The 14,933-nt window shown below is 47.4% G+C and overlaps 1 protein-coding gene across 3 annotated transcripts in view; it reads left to right on the top strand.

Moving 5' to 3' along the window:
• GRIA4 (glutamate ionotropic receptor AMPA type subunit 4) overlaps window positions 1-14,933 on the top strand; it is a 381,681-nt gene that overhangs the window by 114,291 nt on the left and 252,457 nt on the right. The gene's annotated exons all lie outside the window — the stretch shown is intronic.

Below are 14,933 nucleotides of genomic sequence, written 5' to 3'. Positions count from 1 at the left end.
TTTTCTTCATACATGATAGGTGTGTGATGGGGATGTGGTGTTTGTAGAAACGGGGTGAAAAGGGGTGTGGGGGAAGGCAGATGGGTGGATGTGGGTTGGTCTGTGGGTAGGAGTGGGTCAATTCCTGGGGGCACTGTGAGTGTGGGGGACTTTGTGTGGGGGCTAACCAGGATGGGTGGGTCCCCTGGCCTCCACAGGGTGCAGGCACCCCAGCACATGGAATGCTCCCCCCCCAGGAGAACCACAACCCCTATCCCCCACAGGGCCCCAGCCCCCCTGTCCAGGGCCCGTAACTAACCTTTAACTGCAGCAGCAAGGCAGACCATGTGCTGAGCCCAGCCTGGTTCTGCCAGCCCTGGGCCCCCTCTGCAGCCCAACTGGGCTGGTCTTGTGGCAGCAGGACCCAATGCGGCATGGGGGACTGCATGCCAAGCCCAGCCAGGTCCTGGGGCCCCTCTGTATCCCAGCCAGGCTGGGCCCAGATCCCTGAGGCTCACTAGTCTGGGTTTGCACCAGAGCAGGTTGCACAACTCTGGTAGGCGCACACAAGAGCCATGCCTCCTGGAGCCCTGTGACCTGCTCCAGTGCAAGGCTGGACTAGCGAGCCACATGGGGCTTGGCCAGGTCCTCACCCCCCCCCCCCCCCCACAGGCACAGTGGGCAGAGGCAGGAGCCAGCCCTGGGGCTCGGCCCAAGTTGACAAGCCAGCATGGCTTGCTGTTCCCGCATGCTGCACCAGGTCCTGCCTTGGCCAGGCCCTTCCTAGAGCTACAGGACCTGGCCCAGTGTGCGGGAACCGTGTGGAGGTGAGTCGGGTCCTGCTGGCCCTGGGGCTGCTTGTGCCACTCAGCTGCCAGGCAGCATAAGCAGCCCCAGGGCCAGCGGGACCCAGTTCAGGTTTGCACGGTTGCTGTGCCCCAGGCTGGGTCCTGCAGCTATAGGAAGGGCCCGGCACAGCAGAACCCAATGCAGCATGTGGGAACCGCACACCTTGCCAGCTCCTGTCATCTGCCCCCCGTGCCTGGGGCGGGGGGGAGAACCTGGGCCAGCCCCATGTGGTTCGCTAGTCAGGCCTTGCACCAGAGTGTGGCACAGGGTTCTGGGAGGTGTGGCTCCTGTGCATGCCTCCTGGAGCCGTGCGACCCGCTCTGGTGCAAAGACGGACTAGCAAGCCTCAGGGATCTGGGCCAGGTCCTCACCCCCACCCCCCACTGCCACCACTCACCCCCCCCCACACTTGTGAATCCCGCAACTTACCTTGGACAGCACCGGGGGCAGCAGGAACACAAAAGAGATGCTCTGGCCAAAACCAGAGCATCTCTTTTGGAGGACTGACTCTGGGCATGGTCTTGAACTGTGCCTTGCTCCGCTCTATTGCAGAGCAGTTAGTTTAGACCCCTGGATATTTTTTTGTTCCCACACGTGCCTGTTGCCACACCTCAAAGGGGTTTGAGGCGGGGCAACAGTCACGTGCGCGCTTATCTGGATGTGCCCATAGAAGGGAAGTATCCCCTCCTTGGAACTATTTGTCATGAATCTGCTGATGCATGATAAAGTGCAGTTAGCTTTGCTGATGATTTTGTCACACTGACAACTCATGTTCATCTTGGAGTCCACTATGACTCCAAGATCCCTTTCTGCTTCTGTGCTGCTGAGAGGATCACTTCCCAGCCAGTATGTGTGCTGGATATTTTTGCACCCTAGGTGCAGCACTCTGCACTTGTCCTTGTGGTACTGGATCCTACTATGTACTGCCCACTTTTCTGACCTGTCCAGGTCTGCCTACAATTGTTCCCTACCCTCCGGAGTGTGCACTTCACCACACAATTTAGTATTGTCCACAAACTTGGACAGAGTACGCTTCACACCCCCATCCAAGTCACTGATGAAGATATTGAAAAGTACAGGTCCAAGGACCAAACCCTGCAGGACCCCACTACCCACCTCCTTCCAGGTCAATACCGACCCATCTACTACCACTGTCTGGGTGTGACCGCTAAACCAATTTGCTACCCACTGGACCGTGTAAACATCTGTCACAGCCTCTTAATTTATTTATGAGAATGGGATGAGATAATGTATCGAAGGCCTTGCTAAAATCTAAGAAAATGACACCCACCGCTACTCCTGCATCTAAGCATTTTATGACCCCATCATAAAATGAAACCAGATTTGTCAGGCATGATCTACCTGCTAGAAATCCATGCTGGTTTCCCTGCTGCATTATTTTTCCCACTGGACTCCCACAAATATGATCCTTCATAATCTTTTCAAAGACCTTTCCAAGGTTGTAGGTGAGACAGACTAGCCTATAATTACTTGGACCCTACTTCCTCCTCTTCTTGAAAATAGGGACCACAATGGCCCTTTTCCAGTCCTCCGGGACCTGACTCAAGCACCATGAGTGCTCAGCCATGCCAGTGGTTCTGCTTTGACACTGGCCAATTCTTTCAGGACTCTCAGATGAAGCTCATCTGAGCCTGCTGACTTGAACACATCCAGTCCATCCAAGTGACTCTGCACGAAGTCAGCATTAACAGTTGGTGGGCTGATGTCCCTCTGATGCCCATCTAAGAACCCATTAGGAGACTTATCTTGAGCCCTGTTTAGAAACACCGAGGCAAAACACTCATTGAATAGTTCAACCTTGTCCCCCCTGTCTGTCACTAATTGCTCCTTCTTTTTCAGTAGGGGTACTATGCTGCCCTGCACCTTCCTTTTACTCCCTACATAGCTAAAAAAAAGACTTTTTGTTGTCTTTTAATTTGTGTTGCCAGCCTCAGCTCTGTAGTTGCTTTGGCTTTTCTAACTGCTTCCCTGCAAGTGCAGGTCAAGTAGGTATACTTCTGCTTGGTAGCTGCCACCTGCTTCCACTGCCTATATGCCTTCTTTTTTGTCTTTAGTCTCCCCTGCATTTCCCTGTTTAGCCAAGGAAGTTTTTTTGGCTCCTTTCCCCCTTTTCCCTCGTACTGGAATAGTCTCCCTCTTTGCAGGAAGGATCGCTTCCTTTAGAAAAGACCGCCCTTCTTGCACTCCCATCTCACCAATACTCTTATCCTGTAGTGCATCATTGACTAGACTCCTAAGCACATTGAAGCCAGCCTTCCTAAAGTCAAGCACTTCTACTCTACTAGTTATCTTACCCACCCTATACCATATGGTGAATTTGATTGATTGATGGTCACCGTCCCTACCAGGTCTTCCCCCCATAGCCAACACCAGGTCCAGTAAGGCATTCCCTCTAGTGGGACCATATACGTCCTGCCTTAGGTGAAGGTCCTGCATGCAGATTAAGAACCTACATGAATGGTTGGATTTCGCCGACTGCTCCTCCCAGCAAATGTCAGGGTAGTTTAGGTCCCCCATGACAACGACATCCCTAGACTGTACAGCCTCTTAGGGCTGCTTCAAGAATTCCAAGTCTATCTTTTCCTCTTGGTGTGGTGGTCTGTAGCAGACCCCCACCACCAAGTAGCTTTCCCCTTGACCTCCATGTATCCTAACCCACAATGCCTCAACTTTCTCGTCCTCTGATCCCATTTTGGTTAGGGTAGATGTATAATGCTCCTTTACATAGAGAGCAACCCTGCCCCCTTTTCTCCCTATGCTGTCCCTTCTGTACATCCTGTAGCCCTCAATGTGTACCTCCCTGTCATGGGTAGGGTCCCACCAGGTTTCTGTTAGCCCCACTAAATTGAAGTTATTATCTACAAGCAGAAGTGTGAGTTCTTCCTGCTTGTTCCCCATGCTCCTAGCATTTGTATAGAGGCACTTGAGCCCTTCAAATGGTGCCTTTGGTGCCACCCATTCTGATGCCCAAAGGGCCCCTTGGTTCTTACCTGGGGCGTATTTCCGCATGTCTCACCGTTTGTAGGTTCTAGACTCTCTCCATCTCCTGCCTCCCCATTCCCCATTATACTTAGTTTAAAGCCCGATGTAGGAGGTCAGCCAACCTGTAAGAAAAAAGACTCTTACTTTTTGCAGAGAGATGAAGCCCACCGCGTCCCAGGAGGTCCCTTGCATGGAAGTGCAGATCATGGTCCAGGAAGCCAAAACCCGCACAGTGGCACCAACTCCGGAGCCACGAGTTAACTTCTTTGACACAGTTGATGTGATGCCTACTGCAACTGCTGACTGGGAGGATTGATGAGGAGATCCACTTGTGCCCCCGTCTTCCTAAGCCTGGTCCCCAGAGGCCTGTAATCACTCATGATATGGTCTGGACTACTCCTGGCCACATCATTTGTTCCCACATTGATGAGGACCATGGGATAGTTGTCAGAGAGCTGGATGAGGTCAAGAATTTTCACCGTGATGTCCCTGATCCTGGCTCTGGGTGGGCAGCAGACCTCATGCCATGGGCTCCGGATGACAGATGGGTCCCTCTGTTCCTCTCAGCAAGAAGTCACCCACAACGATGACACGGCGACAAAAGCTTGTGTCAAGGGCTGACTTTCAATAGATTACAGCAAGGTAGCTGCTCTGCTACATACGAAACCCTGACCAGAATCAGGTCATCTAGAAATGATTTGGCGCCAGGTTCCCCACGAGCATGCGGTGCACTGCGAGTGGGAGGCGACTCCCTTCTGACCACTTTGTGGTCCTGCCACAAATGGCTCTGCACACCAGGGCCTGCCCCCCAGGCAGGGGGTGGCTGGCTATCAGGGGCCAACTGAGGCTTCTCAACGATGTGGTATCATTACATTTAGGGGGGATTCTGACTTAGAGACATTCAGTCATAATGAATGTGTAGACAAGCTCTCCTTTCTTCAAATGTTTTCCAGCTTGTACCTGACCTGTTAGTCTACATTACTATTTTTCTTAGTGTGTTTACATACATTGACTGAACATTTGCTCTCATGAGCTTTTGCAGTAGTCAGGCTCCAAGTTAACTCAGCAGAATAACATATCAACAAACAAGCTGCAGAACATTTCTGGTTTCTTCTAAATTTGTTATTCCAGGCAGAACTGAGAGCATAGAAGTAGCAACCAAAAAGGAAAATAAAATAACATAAAGATGGCACTACCTCCCACACATACATAATCTCACTGAAGACCAAGATTATATATTGGTCCAGATTCTTCATTCATATTCTGCTTTCTTTACATGTACTTAAATGCTCCTCTACACATTCAGAATGCCTTGAAAGGAATTTAGCGTACATGATACTCAGACTTTTTATTTCAAAGCAGCATTTTAGGATTTAGATAGATGACACATTTATACCAGTGTAATTTGCATTGGTTTTGTATACCACTGGGCGTGGCTATATTACACATTTACTTTGCAGTTAACTGCTCCATAAACATCTCAGAGTCTACATATGCACCCCTATTAGAGTGCACAAAACTAATAAAAACTCTGCAGCAAGGTAGAACTTGTAAATACAAGTCCTACCCTGCTGCAGAGTCTTTTCATAGACACTGACCCAGCTGGCTGGGGTGTAAGGTGTTTCAATGCCAGGACTGCCTGCTAGCTAGCCCTGCACTGAAGCAACCTTGTGCCCCAGCCAGCCCCTCCTCAGCAGATTGAGCCCAGTTACAGCAGGAAGAAGGCATGGTAAATATAAAGCTTTATAGACTAACTAAATAATATGTAACCCTGGGCACGACACTACACATGCCCTCACCTAAATAGTGGGATCCTGGGGTACCCAGTAACTAGTAGCCCTGCCCAGCCCCCCTGGGAAGCTGCTGCAGGGTCCCCAAGTGGAGAGCCTCCCTTTACAATCAAGCAGCCTCACAGACAGTTATAATACTATGTACAAGATTTAATTATTTACAAAATAACAAGTAACCAATAAATAAACACATTGATATACCAACTAATAAACCCTCATGAACTTATTTACACAGTCTCTCACTTGCACATGGTGTACTGGGGATCCTGTATGCACTGCCCCTGGTGGGGTATCTCAGGGAGTGGCATTGTCTGTGTTCCTGTGCAGGGTCTGTGGGCGCTCCCTGGTGCTGGTGTCCTTCTCCATGCTCCAGAGGTCTTCAGGCAGCAGGCGGCTACTTGTCCTCTGCAATCCCTGCAAGACGGCCTCCACTGCCTCTGACCCCCCTTCTGTGGCTCAGCAGGCAGCAGTGTCTGGGCTGCAGGCTGTAGCAGCGCTCCTCACCTGCACAGACTCACAGCCCCAACAAACACAGCCCTTCCCTGGGCCTTGCCTGCCCCGGGGCCCCTCACCCACCAGGGGAAACAGGGCAGTCTCCAGCAGTCTCCCCCTGGCTCTGCTGTGCTCACCCAGCCACACTGGGCTGGAGGCAGGTCTTCCCAGGCTCGAAGTCTCCACACAAGCAGCCCCTCTCTGGTCCTGCCCCCACAGCACTCCAGCCTTGGAGAAAGGAACTGGATACTGTATCACTCCCGGTGCAGCCTCTGCTGCTGCTTCTACAGGGCTCTACCAGGGGCTCTCTGATGGACCACTGTGTTGAGACTCTCTCTCTCCGGCCTCCAGCCTGCCCCTCAACCCCCCTCTCTCTCTTGTTCCCTCCTCCCCTCAGCAGGAAAACTGCTCCCCCCTTTTATCCAAGCCTCTCAGCCAATCCCAGGCCAGGGCCCTTCCCTCGCTTTTGCTAACGGCTCTATTTCAAAACTTTGCTGGGGTTACATCACCCCTCCCACTTCCAACAGGGCTGCCTCCAAACAGCTTCACTTGCCCTCAGAGCCTACAGTGTCCCCGCTGGGACAAACTCTATCTCTCTGCAGGGCAGCCCTTCCCATTCTTTCAGGTGGGTCCATTTTTTTAATGCTGCTACAAATATATATAGAGAGAGGGAGAGTACAAGCTTTTGTGAATGTGTGTGTGTGTATAGACACACACATACACACACACACACACATTCACAAAAGCTTGTGCTCTCCCTTTCTTTTTCTCTATATATCATTTAGTTAGTCTATACAGCTTTACATCTACCCTGCTTTCTTCTTTTGTCTATTTCATCCTGGGACCACTGTTTACTCAAGACAAGCAGGCTGTTATTTAGTCCTTTTCCACCTAGTGGTGTTATAATACCATTTTCTATTTGCAGCTAATCTGGAACAGAAACATATCTGTCTGTTCCATATTGTGGTATAATTTACAGTGAGTGCGTCTACATATGCCATTTAGAACTTATTACTTTGCAGTTTATTGCTTCCAGGCATATGGGTATATATGTGTGTGTGTGTGTGTGTAGCATGGGAGAATTTTTAAGATCACAGCCAAGCCATTTGGGTAGTTAACAGTTGGTATAGGTTTAGGTTCATATTTATAATCCAACCACCTGTGACAACTCCCTTTCACAGGTGGAGCGGGAATCTGGCTTAACTTTCATCAAAGTGTACACACAAAGGCAAATTTTAAGATTAAAACAGTAAAAGGAAGTATCTATATAAGAAATATGGAATGAAATAAAATAGAACAATAGGAAAAATTTGGGGAATACAGACAATACACTTTACCAAAAGTAGGGTGGATATCAAACAATATTGTTGAAACAGAGTAATGATTCAACAGTAGTCAACAAGTCCAAAACAATCCATGTTGAAAAATCAGTGAACAGTCCAAGAAGTCAGAAAAACCAGAATAAGTAGGACATAGGAAGCAGGCAGGAGCAAGCCATTACTCTGTCTCTCTCCATGAGAGTCACCAGCTTCTGTCCACTTGACTTTGTACTACTGTTGTCAATAGCAATAAGCACCTGAAGATCTTTTTCATGAGATACACACAAGATTCACCTTGCAGAATACCACACAATAAGCCACATAGAAATCTCTTCACATACACACTCCCACAAATTCTCCTCACACATACACGAACACCTCAGGTGCAGTTTAAACAAGCTCCAGTCATGCCACTTCTCATCAACCAATCCTTTGTGGAAAAGCCTGTCACTTCATTTCAATCAAATATCTACCAATCATCTCACTTGGCTGTTTCTTACACTCGATACATTTAGCTGTCACTCAACCTCAGTCGCTCACCTTTACCTCAGACATTTTCATATCTTTCTTACCATACACTCTGCACCAATCAGCCATGCCCAGACTGTGAAAGAAGGACAGCAGGTTAAAAGTTAAACTTCTTCTACAGGCTTCTATGATAGCTACAGCTGAAAATGCTCTATGGACTGCCATTACGACATAGTTAACCATAGTTAACTGCAACATACATTTCTCATACTACATGTATATATATGTAGGATGGTAGATTATTTGGGTGTGAAAAAATTTCCCATAAATATATGTACAATATAGCTATATACTATATAAGTATATATATCTGTGTTTGTATCTCTCTGTGTGTGTAGTAGTAGTAATAATGTACTTTTTTCTTTGCTTTGCTTTGCTTTTTTGTCTTAAGTTCCCATTAGTCAGGCAATGTTATGTAATAAATCAGGCTATTAAAAGAGTAAATACTTAACCCATACTCTAGTTCCAGTGCTACCATTTTATGGATTGCTTAAGGCATGTTGATCTCTGATTCTGATCCACTGTAGATCTAGGGCTAGGATTCAGAGGGCGCATCTACATGAGACACTTAACTGCGCATTAACGTAGTTCACTGCAAAGTAAGCATGCGCATCTACACATGCACATGGTTACTACTCAGTAAACCATCCTAATCCCAAGTAAATTTTCTACCTTCCAAATGCAAGTAGCAAATTTATTCGAGATTAGTAATGGTGCGGTAGCACTTGTGTAGATCCCTGGCAAGGAGCAAAATCTGCTCCTAGTCAGCCATCCACTGATGGGGGGAGATAGCTCTCTGCCTCCAGGCAGCTGCCTGCTTCTGGGCTGGGGTCTGCCACCAAAGCCCAGGTGGGGGTTATGTCCCCCTGCTGGCAGCAGGGAACTCCAAACCCCCTATTCCAAGATTGTGATTGGGGAGTGAGGTCTGGGAGATCCTTGTCTCCCAGTGACAGCTCTGCAACCGTGGGGCTGGTGCTGGGAGATAATGGTCTCCCAGCACAGGCTGCATGGTTGCAGAGCAGGCTCTGGAAGCTCCCTGCTGGTGGGGGCAGGGTAACCTGTTTGCCACCCAGCTCCACAAAGGCAGAGCTGGAGGGGGGAACAGTCTTGTTCCTCACTGAGCTCCACACCCACAGAGCTAGGCGGGGAACAAGATCCCCAACTAGTACCTCCCTGAGCTCTGCACTTCTGAAGCTGGGTGGGGAACAAGCTTGCCAGCCTGTTCCCTCCCCCGCCCCCCAAGCTGTGTGCCCATGGACCTGGGCAGAGAACAAACCACCCAGCCTGTTTCCCCCCAGCTCTGGGCTTGTAAAGCTGAGCAGGGAACAAGCCCCCCAGTCTCCGCCTGGTGTGCAGGGAGGAGTCTAGGAGCTGCCCTGGTCAGGGTCAGCCCCCAGCCCCATGTCCTATGTCCCAATCAAGTGATCAAGGCATGGGGCTTGAAAAGAGCTGCAGGGGTGGGATAAATCACAGCCCCCTGCCCCAATCCATTGGTGGGCAGCTAGCAGTGATCCTCCCCTGCTCCTGCCTCTCACCTGCAGCTTCCAAGCCTCCTGATTCTGTGAGCCAGGGCCAGGAGCTCTCTGCTGCTGGGGCAGGGATACATTACCCCCACCCCAGTAACAGGCAACACCCCACAGCCAGGAGACAGCTATCTCCTGGCCCAGTTCTCCCTGCCAGCCCCTGGACTAGCACCCAGGGGGAGCCTAGAGCTCCCCCAGATGGTGGCAAAGGGCTATTGCAGGGCTGCAGGAAACTTGGTGCAAACAGCAGCAAATCTGCTTCTTAATCCCTGCATGTGTAGATGCCTGCCCAAAAGCATTTACTCCAAAGTATTTTATACCTGACTAATCTTAGGTCAAATCAGTTGCATGTGTAGATGTTCCTAGAAATATTTAAACAAATTGGAGGATTAGACCAAAAGAAATCTCTTGAGGGTCAATGAGGACAAGTACAAAGTCCTGCACTTAGGACAGAACAATCCTATGCACAGGTATAGGCAGGGAATTGATTAGCTAACTAGCAGCTCTGCAGAAAAGGACCTCAGGGTTACAGTGGATGAGAAGCTGAATATGAGTCAACAGTGTGCCCTTGTTGCCAAGAAGGCTACCGAAATACTGGGCTGCATTAGTAGGAGTGTTGCCAATGGATTGAGGGATGTGATTCTTCCTCTCTGTTCAGCACATCTGAAGTATTGAGTCCAGTTTTTGGCTCCCCACTACAGAAAGGATGGTGAAAAATTGGAGAAAGTCCAGTGAAGGGCAGTAAAAATGGTTAGGGGGCTGGGGGACAGGAGGAAAGACTGAGGCAATTGGGCTTATTTAGTCTGCAGAAGAGAAGACTGAGGGGGTTTAAATAGCAACCTTCAACTACCTGATGGTTGGTTACAAAGCGGATGGGGATAGACTGTTCTCAGTGGTGGCAGATGACAGAACAAGGAACAATGGTCTCAAGTTGCAACAATGGAAGTTCAGGTTAGATCAGAAATGGATGAGCAGTTATTTGAGCCTGGGGGCTACATAGGGAGGTTTGATGAGTTGTCACAGGCTGAGTCAACACTCCCTCCCCAGCCACTGCAACAACTTACCAAAAATTCCTATGTGGGATGGAGCCATGGGCAGGTAGGGAGAGGTGTACAGGAGCAGGATGAACAGGTGAGGTCAGAATCTCGAGGCCAGGATCGTAGGGAGGGGTCACAGGGTGTTACAGCACAGGGCTGCAGCCAAGGGCAGAGCCACAATCTACTCTCTGCACGTCCCTGCCCTGTGGAGGGGAGTGGAGGGTTTGGGTGGGGGGCATTGTGGGAGGGTGTATCAGCATTTGTGTATGGTGAGGAGATGCTTGAGCACTAGGTCCTGGGAGCCAGCCAGAGGTGAGGGAATAGAGAAGGGAGCAGGAGGTATGTAACAACAGAGCTTGCCTGATCAGTATAGTCTGAGCCTGTCTCTGCGGCACCCCACATGGGGCTGATCCCCACATGAAGCAGCCTGTGCTGAATTCCATCCTGTGCCCACTGGCCAAGCCAGCAGAGCTGCTCCCAGGGCAACTGCAATCACCCAGGTGCTGTTCAGCTCGCCTCATTTCCAGTGGTGGCTCCTATTCCTGCTGCATCACTCCTGGTAGGAAGCAAGCTTCAGCCAGGTGGCCCTGGTTTTAAAGCGAAGAACTCTGGCTCGAGCTCCTGGATGCCTTCCACACACTCCACCTGCCCATGCCAATTAGTTGGTGGGCTCTTTCCAGCCTATAGGCCATATTTTGCCCACCCCTGGGTTAGATAGTAGGAAAAACTGTCTCACTAGAAGGGTAGCAAAGCACTGGAACAGGTGACCCAGAGAGGTAGTGGAATCTCCATCCTTGGAAGTCTTTAAGACCTGGCTAGACAGAGCATTGGCTGGGGTGCTCTAGTTTGGGATGGTCTTGCTTTAAGCACGTGGTTGAACTAGATGTCCTCCTGAGGTCCCTTCCAACCCTAATTTTCTAAAATTCTATGATTCCTTGTCTTGCACTATCATACAGACAAAACTGAATCTGGAATAGTATTAGTTTACCATGTGGGTATCTTCCATTCTTCAAGAATTTGTCTGTTAAGAGAAGTATCTTGTACATCTCAAACTTTTCAGAGTCAGGGCACCCCTCCACCACTTTTTTGAATGAGAAGCACTGTTGGTGCTGTCTCAGCTTACCTCAGTGGTTTGTAACTAGGTATTGTTGGTAAAATCCAGGTAAAATTTCCCCATGTAGCTGCCGTACAGCTAGCCCTGGAAGGGCTGTGGCACATGCTCCTGTATTAGGGCTCTGATCAGCCTAAATCAGACAGGGGCTGCCTCTTGCCCTTGTCTAGCCTATCCTACACTCCTTCGGGAACAGGTTGGGGGTTAAACTGGGAAGGCCTACAGCTCAGTTTGCCTGTCTTAGGCTGATCACAGCCTTAATGCAGCAGGAATATACACCGGGAAATTTTACCAGGCTTCAGAACCTGCACCGCAGTGTGCCTGAGTGGGTACTCATGGGACTCTGGGGCACTGCAGCACCCTGGCTGAGACCCCTGCTTTAGAAATTTGGGTTTGGCCATTACTAGGCCTGTGTGAATAGGGAAGTATTCAATTTGGATTTGGCTGATTTGGAGGACAGTGATATGATTTGTAGATTCGGATCACTGTCCTGAATCAATTCAGCCAAATCGGCTTCAGAAGATTTGGCGCTGATTAAGAGCAATTTGGAGATTGGACATAGACTATAATGGGGAATCGCTGAAATACCCATAACCTTGTCATTTTTTGGCTGATTCAAATAAAAATTTCCCCTTCTGAGAGTATGAGGCCTGCCAAGTTTCAAGGAGATAGGTGCAGGGGTTTCACTGCCAAGGAAAACACAGCTTTCTTTTTAAAAAGTGTGTGGGGGGGAACAAGAACAAATATAAATTGAAATAAATGATTGGATAAGGCTAAGCAGAGGGACTCTAGTTACTAATCTATACCCAATCCTTTTCAAGAACAGAAAGTAGCAGGAGACTGACTAGGTAGGAAGCCAAGCCAGTCCAGCACCTTTCAGATGCTGTTGCTCAGGCAGAAACACTCACAAAAGGCACAGAAAGCCTGCAGACAGAAGCTTATATGCTGTTTCTACATCCCTTCCCAAGAGTACTGTGATTGGAAGGGGACTCAAGGAAAGATCACAGTCACTAGCCACCAAAGATGTCAGTCTTTCCCTGACTGCTTACCCTCCCTTTTCTCAGTTTATGTTCCCCTGAAAGACTGCCTTCCAAATCTCCAAATCTTTTTTTAATCTTTTCTGAATCGATTCGGAGGCTCCAAATCAATTTGAGGTTCTTCTTCTTCTCCCAATTCGATTTGGATTTGGTGATTCAGCCTCCAAATTGGGCCAAATCTTCTCTGAATCAAATTGCAAACCAAAGCTTTGCACACCTCTAGCCATTACATGGATAATCTTTTTTTTTTTTTTTTTTTTTTTTTTTTGAGGCAGTATTCACTCATGCAGCAATCATATGAGCATAGCTATTAAGCAGGGTTTAAGTGTATTTCATAGTATATTCAAAACAAATAATTTAAAAATACCTTGTATGCGTAAAGCAAAAGATCTCTTAGCTCAAATAATATCAGAAGCCTAATGTACAATAACCCAAGTACAATGTGATCCAATGACACTAAATAATATGGTAGAAGTTATATATCTAACTGAAATTTAAAAACTAACGAGTTCAAATTTTCATTTTTTTGTAAAGCTATTAGTAAGTCAGAATACAATGACTTGAAACAACCCATGTATATGATGATTATTATATAGTTGAATCAGTAGCATTTATCGGTATCCAGCTGTCTGAGGTTGTGACACATGAGCATAATTCAATACGTATTTTCAAGGGTTGTTTTTTTTAGTAAACTATTGGATTAGGAGAAATATGATGCCTTCCAATTTTGCACTTCATCTTATGGAGAAGCAAGTATAAGGGCATTATTTAGTAAACATCATAGTCTGGGACCTAAATCTGTGGCTACATAAGTTTTCATATAATATTTTTGCGATGCTTTAATAGCCACATGTTTTTATTGAACTTAGATTTGTAGTAGATGAATGGTAAATTGTTTTGGAAAATGAGAAAGGATTTGGATAAGTGGTGTGGGGTACTTTTAGTGAAAGGGAACATAAATTCCTGTTAGGTCATGTCATGTCATGTCATTGCTAGGATTTGACATCCATTTTTTTTCTGAAGGGGAATTTGAATTTCAGTTCCACTGAATGGGACACTCCATATTTTGACATTTATTTCTTGTAAAGTTGTTAGTATCAGTGTAAAATCCCCCCATGGTTATTTGATAGTGCAATTAAGCTACTTTGCACTGGTGAAAAACCCTACATGGCATACAAGAGAATGGTGAGTAAGGCATAATATTTTTCCAGGTGCTCAATATACACACTTCATTTTCATTAGCCTGATATTGTGGCTGTAATATGCCACATAGAGCAACTTGGGTTCAAAGAGCTTTCCACAACTATGGTTCAATGCAGATTGACTGCAATGCATTAATAAACTGCAGAAGTGTGAGATATCAAATATTCACATCTTATATCTTTTACTCATACACACCAAACATAATAAGAACTACATGGGCACAGAGTGGTCCAAATAAGTACCTGCTGACTATACACAGGCACTGCTGCTCTAATACAATGCAGACAGTTTGTAGATCATGAAATACAGGGACTGTTAATACAGGTTTCACAAGCTAGCCTAAGAGGTGGTACTTTAAGTAATTACCTTTTCATCATGCATGTAAGAAAGTGTGGGGATAGGAGGTACAGTGCAGAAGAAATACCCAAGTATATAGTGCAGGGAAAGAAGAATTGCTCAGAAGAATTTTTCCAACTATTTGAGTTAGTCTAAGAAAAGATATTGGATTTACCCAAAGAACCTATACTGCAGGGAAATGTATTTGATGAAAAAACTGATTGTGGCCTTTTCTAACTGCTGTGATTTTTGGAAGTGTAAGTGTTAATGATTATGTATAGGTTATAATACATTAGGGTTTTTAAGATGTAAGAGCAGGAAATTATTCATTTTGACTGTAATAAGTTGCTAATGAAACATGATATACCAGAAAAAGCAGCTGCATGGCCTGTTTTTCATGTGCATGGATCCACAGTTTGTTATAGTCAATGAGATTCTTTATATTGGCTTCTGTGAGCCTTGCATTTGGCTCTAAGTTACCTCATAAATAGGTCAGAACTCAGAATGTTTTTGATTGCAATTTGTCTTCTTTTGATGGTTGCATAGCATAGGTATAGACAGGTCTGTCCAGCTCATGGCCCTTTGGGCTGCATGTGGCCTGCAGGGGGTAATTTGCAGCTCCGGGGCTCGTGCTTGGCTGCTGCTCCCCACTGGTATGGCTGCAGCAATATCTGAAGGCTTGAGGCTTCCCCTCCCTCCTCTTGTTGCCCTCCCCACCCCTGTCCC

The sequence above is a fragment of the Alligator mississippiensis genome, chromosome 1 (assembly GCF_030867095.1).
Source record: "Alligator mississippiensis isolate rAllMis1 chromosome 1, rAllMis1, whole genome shotgun sequence".
NCBI lineage: Eukaryota > Metazoa > Chordata > Crocodylia > Alligatoridae > Alligator > Alligator mississippiensis.
Note: the sequence above shows the minus strand (reverse complement) of the source record. Positions and strands in the feature narration are given on the sequence as shown.